Below are 12,437 nucleotides of genomic sequence, written 5' to 3'. Positions count from 1 at the left end.
TTTAAAAAATATAATTTACATTTTTAATCAACCAAAAAAAAATATGTGCATTATACATGGATATTATATATTTATGTAAAATTCATATTATGTTATATATTAAAAACTATAAAAACCTTCAGATTGTTTATGACGATAAAGATACATCTTTCAAAATACAATTTTAAATAAGTGCTAAGCATCTTTCAATATATATTTATATAAGAATTACTGGGGTGTACGTGAATCATGATAAGGTATATAAAATGGCTGTTTTTTAAATTATTGAGTTGAAATATTTTATTAGGTTATAAGTGGGTAAGTATCTTTAGTTTTAATTAAAATATCTAACCAAACAACCTGAATTTTATCAAACATCATACTTTATGCAAATATAACATTTTATATTATATTATTTTTCAAACTGTTTTAATTTTTTCAGAAAATATTTTAAACTTTATTATAAATAAAATGTTTTTATATTTGAAGAAAAGCAATCGTTTTTATTTGTTTTTTAGAATTATTTGAAATTATATTTAAATAAATAACATATTATAATATAAGGTCCTATTAGATTAAGATTTCTAATTATATCTAATCATTCCGTAAAAGTTTTATAGAAATTATGTGTTATGCATTTTCACTATTACTTTTTATCGTAAATATTAAATTTGAAAAATCTATTTTTCGAACACCTGCACCTAGCCACTCTATACAAAATGATAAAATTGTTACATATATTTCTTTATAAACACGTAGACTATGGAAATCTAATAAAGCGTTGTTTGTTTAATTTATAGAAATAAAAACACTGATTGTTAACCAGTCTTACAATTAAATTTAAATATGAATATTATAATTGCAACTAATATTTTATTATGAAATTTATTTTGCGTGCATGTCAATATTGCTGTAATAAAATAAATATTTTATTAATTCAGCGTTGAAGGTAATTTTCCTCAACTCAAACGACCAGACATGTTATAATTGCAGAGCATTACTCGAACATTTTTATTCATAATATCGATTGGTAAGTTAAGTACCTCAATAAACCAACTATACAATTATGCTGTTGTTATAGTTATTTATATTAATTGCAATAATCTTAATACTAATATAATAATTTTGTTAACGTTCGTATTAGGATAGGTTTAACATTTGCATTAACATTAATAAATAAGGTACTTGAATACGTTCAAATTATAGAAATAGTAAATAGTAAATGCTTATATTATTAAAAAATAATTTTCGATAAAATAATTTTAATTAAATATCAATATCTTCGTCTGTTAATTTAATATTATTGTGATTTCTAAAACTTATTTTATTAATAATTGTATTAAAAAGTGGAGGAATTTTGGAATTTTTTCACAAAAAATAAAAAATACAAATACAAATACAAATACGCTTTTGAGTTTTGTTGTTATAAATTATAATATCAAATATGAAATAATTATTGAAAATAAAAGTTGTTATATCGAAAATAAGCATAACATCAATATAACATATGTATATTGTTACTTTTAAATATTGTTTATGTAATTTTGGATACAAGAAAAATGTAATATTGTTTGGGGAAACTCGAAAACAAACAGTTCATTGTAATAATAATTTATTGTTATAGTACAGCACTAGAATGAATAACTTACATTTAGCAAATATAAATATTTCATGAAGTTCAATATTCAACATCATTAAAGTATTATTATTGTAAATATGTTCACATGTTGAAAATATATTATGATATACATATAAATTAAAATTTTATCATCATAGATTGTGATTATAATATAATTAAGTAGGTATGCGCATAATGCTCAAAAAAAGTTTTCGCTAATTAAATAATTAATTTTAGTACATCGTTTAAGATTAATATATTATTATTGTTTTGTTATAGAAAAACGTTAGGAAATTGTTTTATACGGTGGTAAATCAATTATTTATTTTTAGATTTTCTTTGAGTATTTTTTTCCGTTATTAATATAGTAACAAAGTAAAAACTATGTTACATACAGCTGGTTGGATTTAATACGCATTTGATAAAAATAATATATTTTTATTAATAACGTTAATACATCAACATTTCATGTATTATAATTTATTATATTTATCTATTTTAGACTGAATAACAATTTATTTAAATTATAGATGCACACACTGTATTAAATATATTACAAAATGATTTTTATCATGTCTATGCTGATGTATGGTATAGCATTTTATAATTCTTAGTGCTCGGTGTTATAAATTTACCAATTCAGTATATCTTTGTTTTAAACGATGTGTGTCTTAAATGGAATAGTAAATTATACTGGCGCAAATTCAACAATAATTTATTAAATACTCTTATTCTTATAATTTAAAAACATTTGAATTCATACAACTTTTATACATGGATACTGTAGTATTTATAAATAAATTATACTTGTTCAAACCCAAAGCGTAACAAGATAACATTTATTTTAACATAAAATATTCGTGGTCGAAATACAATTTATAAGCAGCCGAGAACATTTTTAAAATATAACCTTCCGTCAACGGTTGTTACCATAAATTCTAGTAAATATTTTGTTGGTAATTCATTGTTATTTATGTATCTTTATTATAACGATATGTATTTGCATTTTATTTTATGACTCCGCATTTCCCTACAAACATTTTGAAGTACAGATAATCGTACGGTTAATTTTCGTACCAATAACCGAACTGATCCACCAAACATAAACATATATGTTATATGTATATACATATATATTATATATTTTGAATTTATTTCATGAATGAATTCAAATATACTAGCCATTATTTCCATCCATTAAAAAACATAATTCAAATATTATGATATGTGCGGGTTCACTAATAAAAAGATTTTCAGGCACCCTTTGTTTTGATATGAAAGTATATATTTTAAAAATACATGATGTACGGTTGAAATTTTTGACTCTTTTCGATAATTATTATCATACATAATATACAAACAAAAACATTTAAAAAAGTCAGTGGCCAAAAGTTATAACAACAAACGCATATAAATATATAATATACGTGTAGGCAAATTCGAGTATTCTTATTTATTAAAAATACGTCGTGCGTAACGTACTCATAATAATTACCGCGAATAAAAAAAAAAAATACGATTTTCAAAACATGTTATGGTGTATTATTGACCCGATTTTTTCTGATTTTTCTTTTGCATTTTTCAACCGTTAACGACTGAGTACAACAATAGCCACAAGCTCTTTTATAAAATACGTAAATTCAAAATCAAAAATAATAAATTATTAAAACTCGAATCGAACATTGCGATAAGTTATTCGTCATTTCGCCGTCAATTATTATGCTTTGGTATTTTTTCGTTTCTTCTTCCATAATTTTTCGAAAACTTGGAATATTTTTAAAAACGGAATCTGTATCTTAATAAAATTATAAACATGATGTAGAATACAATTTCAGTCAAGATTGGTTATAAGTATAATTTGGAATATAAATGTACACACTACACACTCATCACGGGGAATTATTAATATCTCTTTCGTGGTCATTACCCAAAGACGCGTGCCGTGCGCGTATGGTCGATTGAAATAAATAATATCGTCGTGACGATTGTGTTGGTAGCGAACGCGTGTTTGAAAAAACGAAGTGATAATTTGACAAATAATCGGCCCCGGTGACGCGGCACTCCAAATAGGCAATTTCGGTACACAGACGCTTGGCTGAAATCGAACGGCGTCGTTCGGTAAAATATGTTTTTCGGGCGCCGCGCCGTCGGCGTACAGATAACGATATCATCAACGTTATCATAACGTTTTTATAATAATATTGTCTTGTTTCGCGCGCTATAACATCGGATGTCGCGTAATTTATATCTTCGGCTACTAAAGACACAAATCGCATCGCGGCAATAGTAAAATATGTATTTCGTGACACGGATACAGTGCGGTCGTAATTCTTTTTCGTATGGGTTCGGCCAGGACATAATGTCATTATAACCGGGTATTACTTTGCGACGTCACGCTGTCTCGCGTAGTGACATGGCATCGCGACGAACGCGAAAAATATAAAATAACGGAATGGGGCACCCGTGACCACGGTATATACGCGTTATTAGACCGTCGTCGTCGTGTTAACCATCGAACGATCGGCGTCAGCGAAATTCAGCATTGTCGCGCACCACGATATCGACTACACAATAGTACGGTCGACAACTTACCATCGACACGATATCGTTTCAATATCATGACGGCGGCGGCGATAATATTTTTATGTACGCGACCGCGATCGCAATATTAGTATACCGTGTTTACCTGGCGCATAGTTCCGGGCGGCGCGATCATTGCCGTGTGGTGGCGCAACGGCGGTGGCGTCGGTGCTCCCGGCGGCCGTTTGGCGGCGGACCCGGCTGTGGCGAGGACACGAGGTACGGGCCCAGCCAGTGGGCAAGTCGTACGACGGGTTGGGGACGGTTGGTGGTCGTGGGGTGAACGGAGGACGAGCGTCGGTGGTGGCGTAGTATCGCGTTTACTCGGCGTGCGGGTGGCGGCGGCATCGGCGGTTGAAGTCGGATATGGACGAGGCGGCGGCGGCGGCGGCGGCGCAGGACTCGGCCGGGCGAGCCGATTGAACGTACTAAACGGTTGCCGTCGTCGTCGTCGGCTGTAGTGCGCGCGCGAGCGGGTCTCCGTCGATTTCGCTGAAAACGCCGCAAAGCCGCGCTACCGGCGCCGCGAGCGCGCGCGCACCCGAAAACGAATGCCGACGAAACTTTTATTTCTGCCGTCTCCCCTCTCCGTTTTTCCATCCGCCAAAAGCTCGCCATCCTCGAACCGCCGGCTTTTATGTATTTATTATTATTATTATTATTATTATTATTATTATAACCGTCGTCGTTATCGTTATTTTTTTTTTGCGATAAATGCATTATACACACACACATACACACGGCCGTGTCACGTCTGTCGATGTGTTTACACCGCAATATTATGATATATCGTCGTGTGTGTTTGTTATATAGTACAGTATATAATATTATTGTTACAGCTTTGACGAATCTGATTTACACGCGAAATTATGTTGTACGCGTGTTGTACCCGCAGGTCCAGTAATTTGTGATTTTCCACAACTCTCTCGCAGCGTCCTCCTCGTGCAGTCCGCGTGATAATTCCGTCGTCGAAGTCGTTGAAACAATCGCGTTCCTCTCGCGAGCGAACGCCAGTCGTCGTGAGAAACGACTGGCTCGCTCGAGTCCGTCACTGCAAAAGCCGAAATGTAATTATTACGCGGGAGAATAAAAACGCAAACGCAAGCAAGAAGTCGTCGTCGTCGTCTCGACAGCTCCTCTATGACTTCGATCATGTTTTATATTATATGTATATACGTAAAGTGATCACTCGCGTGTTTGTGTGTGCGTATACAAATATTGTTGTGCGGAGGTGATAAAAAAAGAAAACCTTCTATTCCGTGCGTGCACCGTATAATTTGACCCAATTCTCTTCGACGAAAAACAATTGACCTAGTAATAATTACAGGTAGTTTCTTTTCGTGGGTGGCATTTTTCCCTCTCACTCGTGGTCACCAGACATTAGCTATGTACTATAATATACGATATACAACATGATATAATAAAGTGGTGCAAAATAAGAAAGAAAAGGTTAACTCGGTTAAATACCAAAATTCAAAAATATAAGTTAAACGGAAATTCCGCTATAACCATGATGATAAAAAAAATGTAACGAATAATAATAATATATCAAATTATTATTATGAGTTTAGGTTTGATATAATGCCTTCACGGTTTGTTAAAATATTTTCCAATGCATCAACAATGAAAATAGCTAAAAACGTCTGCATGTTTTTACATCAACCTATAAGCTTGATTTTTAGTATGATGTATGTATTACAGCATTCAATGGTTATAGTAACTGAAAACTAAAATTGTAATTTTTTATTAGATCATTTATTACATTTTATAATTTTATATTAAAAACATATAGTTATTAGTCTTAAAAGTTTACCCATTTTATCATAATATACATAATACATATATTATATATATATTATAGTGTACGCATTAAAATAAATGTAGTTTATATTCATATTTTATACATAACACTATAATATTTCTTATTGTTCTCCATTATTACAGTGAGTTTATATTTTATAATATATATTAAGTTAATTTAATGACATAATGCACATATTATACAAATAGCATATATTCCACAATATAATGTAATGCTTATACTCTCGGGTTAACGAATTTAGATATTAAATACAAAAATAATAAATAACATGTAATTTTCTAGAATTAATTAGCCATTTCTGCACGGTACAATTCATATAACGAGTTTTAATGTATTTTTGGATAGTACTAACACACAACACAAAAGAGAGGGTGGTGTAAATTATTTAATTATTATTAAAACGTATCATAGTAGCTAATAAACCTTATTTTTTGTTTCAAAATAAAATTACGTAACACATAACAGCCAACTGTTAATATTGTGGAAGCCGTTTATTTTAGTACTTGCTTGCTTATAGGTTTTGAATTATCTTTTATACGAGTATTAGGTCAGAGATATAAAATAAAGGTGGTGAAATATTATGCATGATGACAATAAAAATAGAATACCATAAAATGTTTTTATGAAACAGCACATTTTAATGTTTAATAAAATGTTTTATAAAATGTAATTATCTGAAAAAGTGGATTAATACGATGACACGTGGCTTACCTATATTATAATTATATGGAAGGGAAAATTCTCACGATCGTACTTTTACTCATTCTTTTTTCAAATTTTATTGGCATAAAATTAAGTATACTAATTTAATCATCAAATGGTATTTTATTTCTAAATTAACTTTTTACCGTCGTTTTTAACGGCCAACTGTACTTTGTTTTATCTAGCTTCCGTTGACTATGTAATGTCTATTACGTTGTATATTTCTCTTAGAAATCAATTGATTATCTATTTTTATTTGGAAACAACTTTTTCGTGTTTCATATTAATAAATAACATTTGAAACTCAAACTGATATTGACGGTAATAGACTTATTTAAAATATAAAAACGATCATTTGCATACACATTTGCTTTTACCGTATAAACTGCAATATCTAAAACGTTAGAAGAAACACTAAAGATTTCAAATGTATTTATAAAAAATAAATAAATAAATACCACTTCAAATACAACACAACAAAATTATAAAATCATCAGAAAATCTATTTATGTATTGAAATATACCTTTCAACCGAAACGTATGTTATTGCATTTCTATAACATGTAAGACTGTACGTGCATAGTACTCATGCAATAATATAATGTACATAAAAAAATTATACAGTTTAATAAAATCTACTAGCACGATGTCTGCAAAATAGGAATCAATAATATATATAATTTTAAAAAGTTGTATTTATCTGCATCGTAGTATTTTTCAAAGAATGGAATTTTCATTAGGTGTACTAACGTTTCTTGCTTCAATATCCATGATAGAAATGAGCATGTAGGTAAATTATGCGCCGTGTGTTATAGTAATTAATTTTAATTAATACAAAATTAAAAGAAGATATTTTAGTTTACCAATGTTTCATTTTCATCTAAACGAATAAAATATTAATTAATTAACAGCATTGATCATATTTTTGAATACGACTAAGCGCGAGTTCAATTACGGTCTTGAAAGTTTTGTGCTAACATTCTAGTAAACATTTAAAATTAATTAATTTTATATAAAATAAAATAGAATACTCATAATATTATCATTGAACTATTTCAAATACACTTTTTTTTGTACATTATGTTTTTATGAAACAAAATAAATATATCTGATAAATACATATAAATTTATGTATAACAAAACATATTAAACCGTATCGGAAATAAATAGAAATTCTTATAACATTAATAAAACTTCAATATTTTAATTAAAGACGAAGGTATATTATTTATATTCATGTTAAATTATTTAAGCATAGTTAAATAAGAAATTCATCATTTTTAAGTGTGAAACATTTTCGGCAACAATTTAAGTAATTTTAACTTTTCAAACGGTTAAAATTCAAAAGTTTAATACAATTATGCAAATAATATTTATATATATATATATGTGTGTGTGTGTGTGTGTGTGTGTGTATTATTATTATATTATATCAAACATACGTGAAATTTAACAAATGCTGTATATTCAATAGTATATTAAAAAAGGTTAAATAGAGAACTTTCCCAAGTTGAAAAAACCAGTCACGAAGTCATGGCACTTAATCATACATATTTAAGTTTCAAAATAATAACTGGTTTCTTAAATAGTTGGGTAATGTATTAAACATTTTTGTCAATAGAGGCAAGCTTTTCAGGAAATATCGAATTTTCAGTCCTCGTGCACCTATAACTTTTTGTTAATTAAAGTCAGAAAAAAGTCTATTAAATATATTCTAATCCCGATACATAGTATCTTTAATTAACAAACTTACATAACTGTGAATATTTTTAAAGTTTTATGAGCGGTAAACGTATTTATACTCATATTAAAAAAAAATCGTTTTGGCCTATACATTTGAAACTGCTGTTGTCGCTATTGAAAATACGTTCTTTTATAGTTTTGTCTTTAATTTATTTAAGTGAAAGAAAAACTACTGACAAATTGTGAAGAAATAATAAATGTACAATTCTTCCGTTGAAAAAACAATTACTATCATAATAGAAATGTATAATATATACAAGTCTAGAATCAATATTCTCGTCTAGAATAAATACATTTTTTTTAAACAATTTAAAATTAAGTATTTTATGTTTTGATAATAATATGTTAGTAAGTAATGTATTTTTTGTTTTACTTTAAAGTTCATATTATTAAAGGTCTTTTAAATTGCAATGTAGAATATTATAAAACATATAAGTACATTTAATATTAACCAATAAAGTAAAAACCTTTTTAAAATATTTGTTTTGAGGTTTAGACATTTTTTCGGAAAAATATTTATTTATTCATGAATAATAATGAAGACTTTTGTTAAAAATTTGAATTATAACAGTGACGTAAATACTCTTAATATAATGTAATATGGATTTATAAGTTTATACAATAATGTTTTAGTGGAGAGTAAAGGTGGTCTGAATGTCCCATTATGTAGCTGCAATACCATTAAGATTGAAAATCTAATGGAAATAGTACTTCGAATAGAAGAATATTTCCATTTAATTATTCCTCGGAAATGTCGTCGTTGAACGTAAGAGAAAACTACAAGTAAATTAAAAATTGATGATTAAATTTAATCGAATCAAGAACGTAGAGATCGTGATTCACTCAGAATCATTTTCCTAATGCAATGGTTTATCACTATTCTTGATTATACTATAAATGTAGAACGCTGTAGGTACTACGTCGAGGTTAGGGAAGTTTCGGGTGAATGTCCATTTACTAGAATCTGCTATATTCTGTCCTCATTTATTTGTGAGGTTTTCATTAGTTAAAACTAATATTATGCGTATAAAAAATCGTCGTAAATGGAAGCCACGGAATATATTATATCCAGAGGCGGCAAATTGGTACTGCTCCCATCCCCCCTATCGACGACCCTTAATCCGACCCTGTTTACATAACATGAATTATACATTAAACGAGTGTCTAATAATATTATATTATACACGCATATGTAAATTACACCTGTATCCAGTGGTGTTCATATAAGGCTTAATAATATATGCAAACTGAAATTCTTGATACTTTCAAGATTTTGTTTAAAAATTATGTATATGTTACACATACTCTTAAATATATATATATATATTTGTACAACTTGTTAACCCATGTTATATTGGTCATTTTGATTGAATTAATTTTTATAGTTTTTCTTTTTATTAGTTATGTAATGGATTATATTATATGTTTGCAAATCGATTTAGAATCAAGAATTTAATATATATATATATAATTTTTAATTTTAATCAAATTATTTTTGTATAAATATTTTTTTTCTTGCAAAGTCGGGAAGTGGTAGGAAAAAAAATTAGGATACAATACTTATTGGATTCATGGACAAATAAATTTTTCAATAATAATAATAATAATATTTAAATTTAATACTGATGGTGAAGATTAAATCCCTATTGATTGACTTTTTTTATTGTTTATTTGGCTGCTATAGAAAATAATTGAGCCTACACTAATTTATTTAATTAATTATTTTATTGATTTATATTAAATAAATATGATATAAAATAATAAAATGTAAATTATTTATAGCCAGAGACATGTTCATTAAATTTGACAGCTTAGAATACTCTCAACTTTGATGGGAATAACACTGCTTATAGCAAAGTATAATATTACCTAATATATTATAATACTAAATCTACGCACATTGCCTCAAAATCACCTTTTATTAAAAATATAAAATATATATATATACACATAATATATAACTTTGGTATATTGTTTTAATGTAGCTGAGACTTTATTGGAAATCGTTGATATTAAACCTTCAAATACAGCCCAAATATTACCCTAAAGTTTAAAAACAATATATTTTGCTTTGGTATGCATAACCATTCTGTCAGAGTGTTTCGTTTGTGGTTCACCGAAATAATGACTATAAATTCTGGATTATTAAATAAGTAGTAAATCAAAATTGTTCTTTTATAAGGCTAATGATTTTATGTACTTATTATTATATATTTATATAATATATCAAATATCATGAACAATTCAGCAGGATTTTTTTAGATCTGTTCTACGATCGGTAAATCGTAATTTTGACACGCTATACAAGCATTACCCTTAACATTTGTGTACAAATACGTGTTTTATTTTTTTATCGAGTCACTGAGGGTTTAATCGATTTTAATTTATATCACCGCCATCACCATATCTATATAACAAATTATATTATTTTATGTGTTTGTATACGGGCTAAGAATAGTTTTTTCAAAATATTATTTATACCGAGTACGTCTACGTAACATAAACTAACTAACTATTAACTATTGTCTAATTTTCAAGTACCTAATTGATTTATAATATATTTGTATTAGTAAAATAGTTGTATATAATATCTGTATAGTCGTACCTGTATATTATAATACCGCAATGCATACTATTATGATAATAAAGAAGAGGACGCAACACGCAAACAATACAATAATAATATAAAATAATAAATAATAAAATGTATATGGTTTTTTGACAGGGACTGTAATAATAATTTTGATTTTATTACCTAATGCACCGCTGAATATTGCCAAACTGAAAAATCTAATAATATAATTGATATTATTATTATAAAATGATTATAATGTTATCATCAACATACCTAAAGAATTATAAACTGTGTGTGGCATCGAGTTTTTCAATGTTAGTGTTAATCACGAATAATATCCCCGTGAGATAACAAATAACATTTTATACTTAACCTAAAAGGAGGTTTATCAAACATGCTCATCGTCATTTTTCCATTTAATAATAAATTTATTCAAACTCTATTTTTTAGAATATTTAAACATACTAAAAAACGGAATTTTGAATTTTTTGAATTTTTTCGTACTACTTAAGAAGTTTCCTGTGGCGATATTTACTTATGCTTTTTAAATTAATGATAACTACTTTTTTTTTTTTTTTGTAAATAATCAAGTAGATAAAATATTTGATATTTTGGTATACCTAGGTTTATTTATAATAGTATTATGTTTATATTTTATAATATAAAATAAATATAATTCTTCAGTTATTAAAATATATAAATTATGGGTAAAATTCATTAAGAATAATGGTTTAATAAAGATATAAAATAGATAAAATATTAGATTTTATGTTCACTATATACTTAGACCAATTAAAAACAATAATGAATATTCATATAGATAAATATAAATAACTAAAATTTTCAATTTACTATGGTCCCTATATCCTCTAAACCATTATCAATTTATTATGGACCTTTAGTACACCATAAACTACTCGTTCTAATTATTATGATTTTCAAGTGTTAAAATTTTCAGAAAATTAGTTGTTAAATAATTTATTGTTTATCTCTTCAGAACACTTCTTTATAGTACTTTATAAGTAGTACAAAAAAATCACAAAAATTTGAAAATATAGTGTTTAAATATATTTAAAAATCCAAAAGTACGTTATTAAAGAAGAATGAGCGGTCGAGCATGAATGGTGAATCACTATATTTACTCTGTATTATAATATATTAAATATATACGTAATTTTATATGACATTTTGAATTAACGAGATCGTACAAAATTTTACTGATAAATATTATTATTATTAGAACTATATAAATACTAGATACATATAAATTTCGTATTTTGCATAAACGCTATTGATGCTTTTTAAAACGACGTTAAATCATGCGGCGTAACCATGTCACCGCGTGATTTACCTTGTACAGACGACAGGTACCTAATAATTTAATTTATCGTATTCAAGGGTAAAAATATTTGGTGAGC

General features: G+C 27.6%; 1 protein-coding gene across 1 annotated transcript in view; it reads right to left on the bottom strand.

Moving 5' to 3' along the window:
* Positions 1-4,590, bottom strand: part of LOC113561172 (heparan sulfate glucosamine 3-O-sulfotransferase 5-like) — a 34,127-nt gene extending 29,537 nt beyond the window's left edge. The window contains exon 1 of the mRNA XM_026967444.1: positions 4,284-4,590. The gene's annotated coding sequence lies outside the window, so the exon portion shown is untranslated. The remainder of the gene's footprint in view (positions 1-4,283) is intronic.
* Positions 4,591-12,437: the final 7,847 nt, after the last annotated feature.

Source organism: Rhopalosiphum maidis, chromosome 4, assembly GCF_003676215.2.
Source record: "Rhopalosiphum maidis isolate BTI-1 chromosome 4, ASM367621v3, whole genome shotgun sequence".
NCBI lineage: Eukaryota > Metazoa > Arthropoda > Insecta > Hemiptera > Aphididae > Rhopalosiphum > Rhopalosiphum maidis.
The sequence above is the reverse complement of the archived record's forward strand: the minus strand, read 5'-3'. Positions and strand labels throughout refer to the sequence as shown.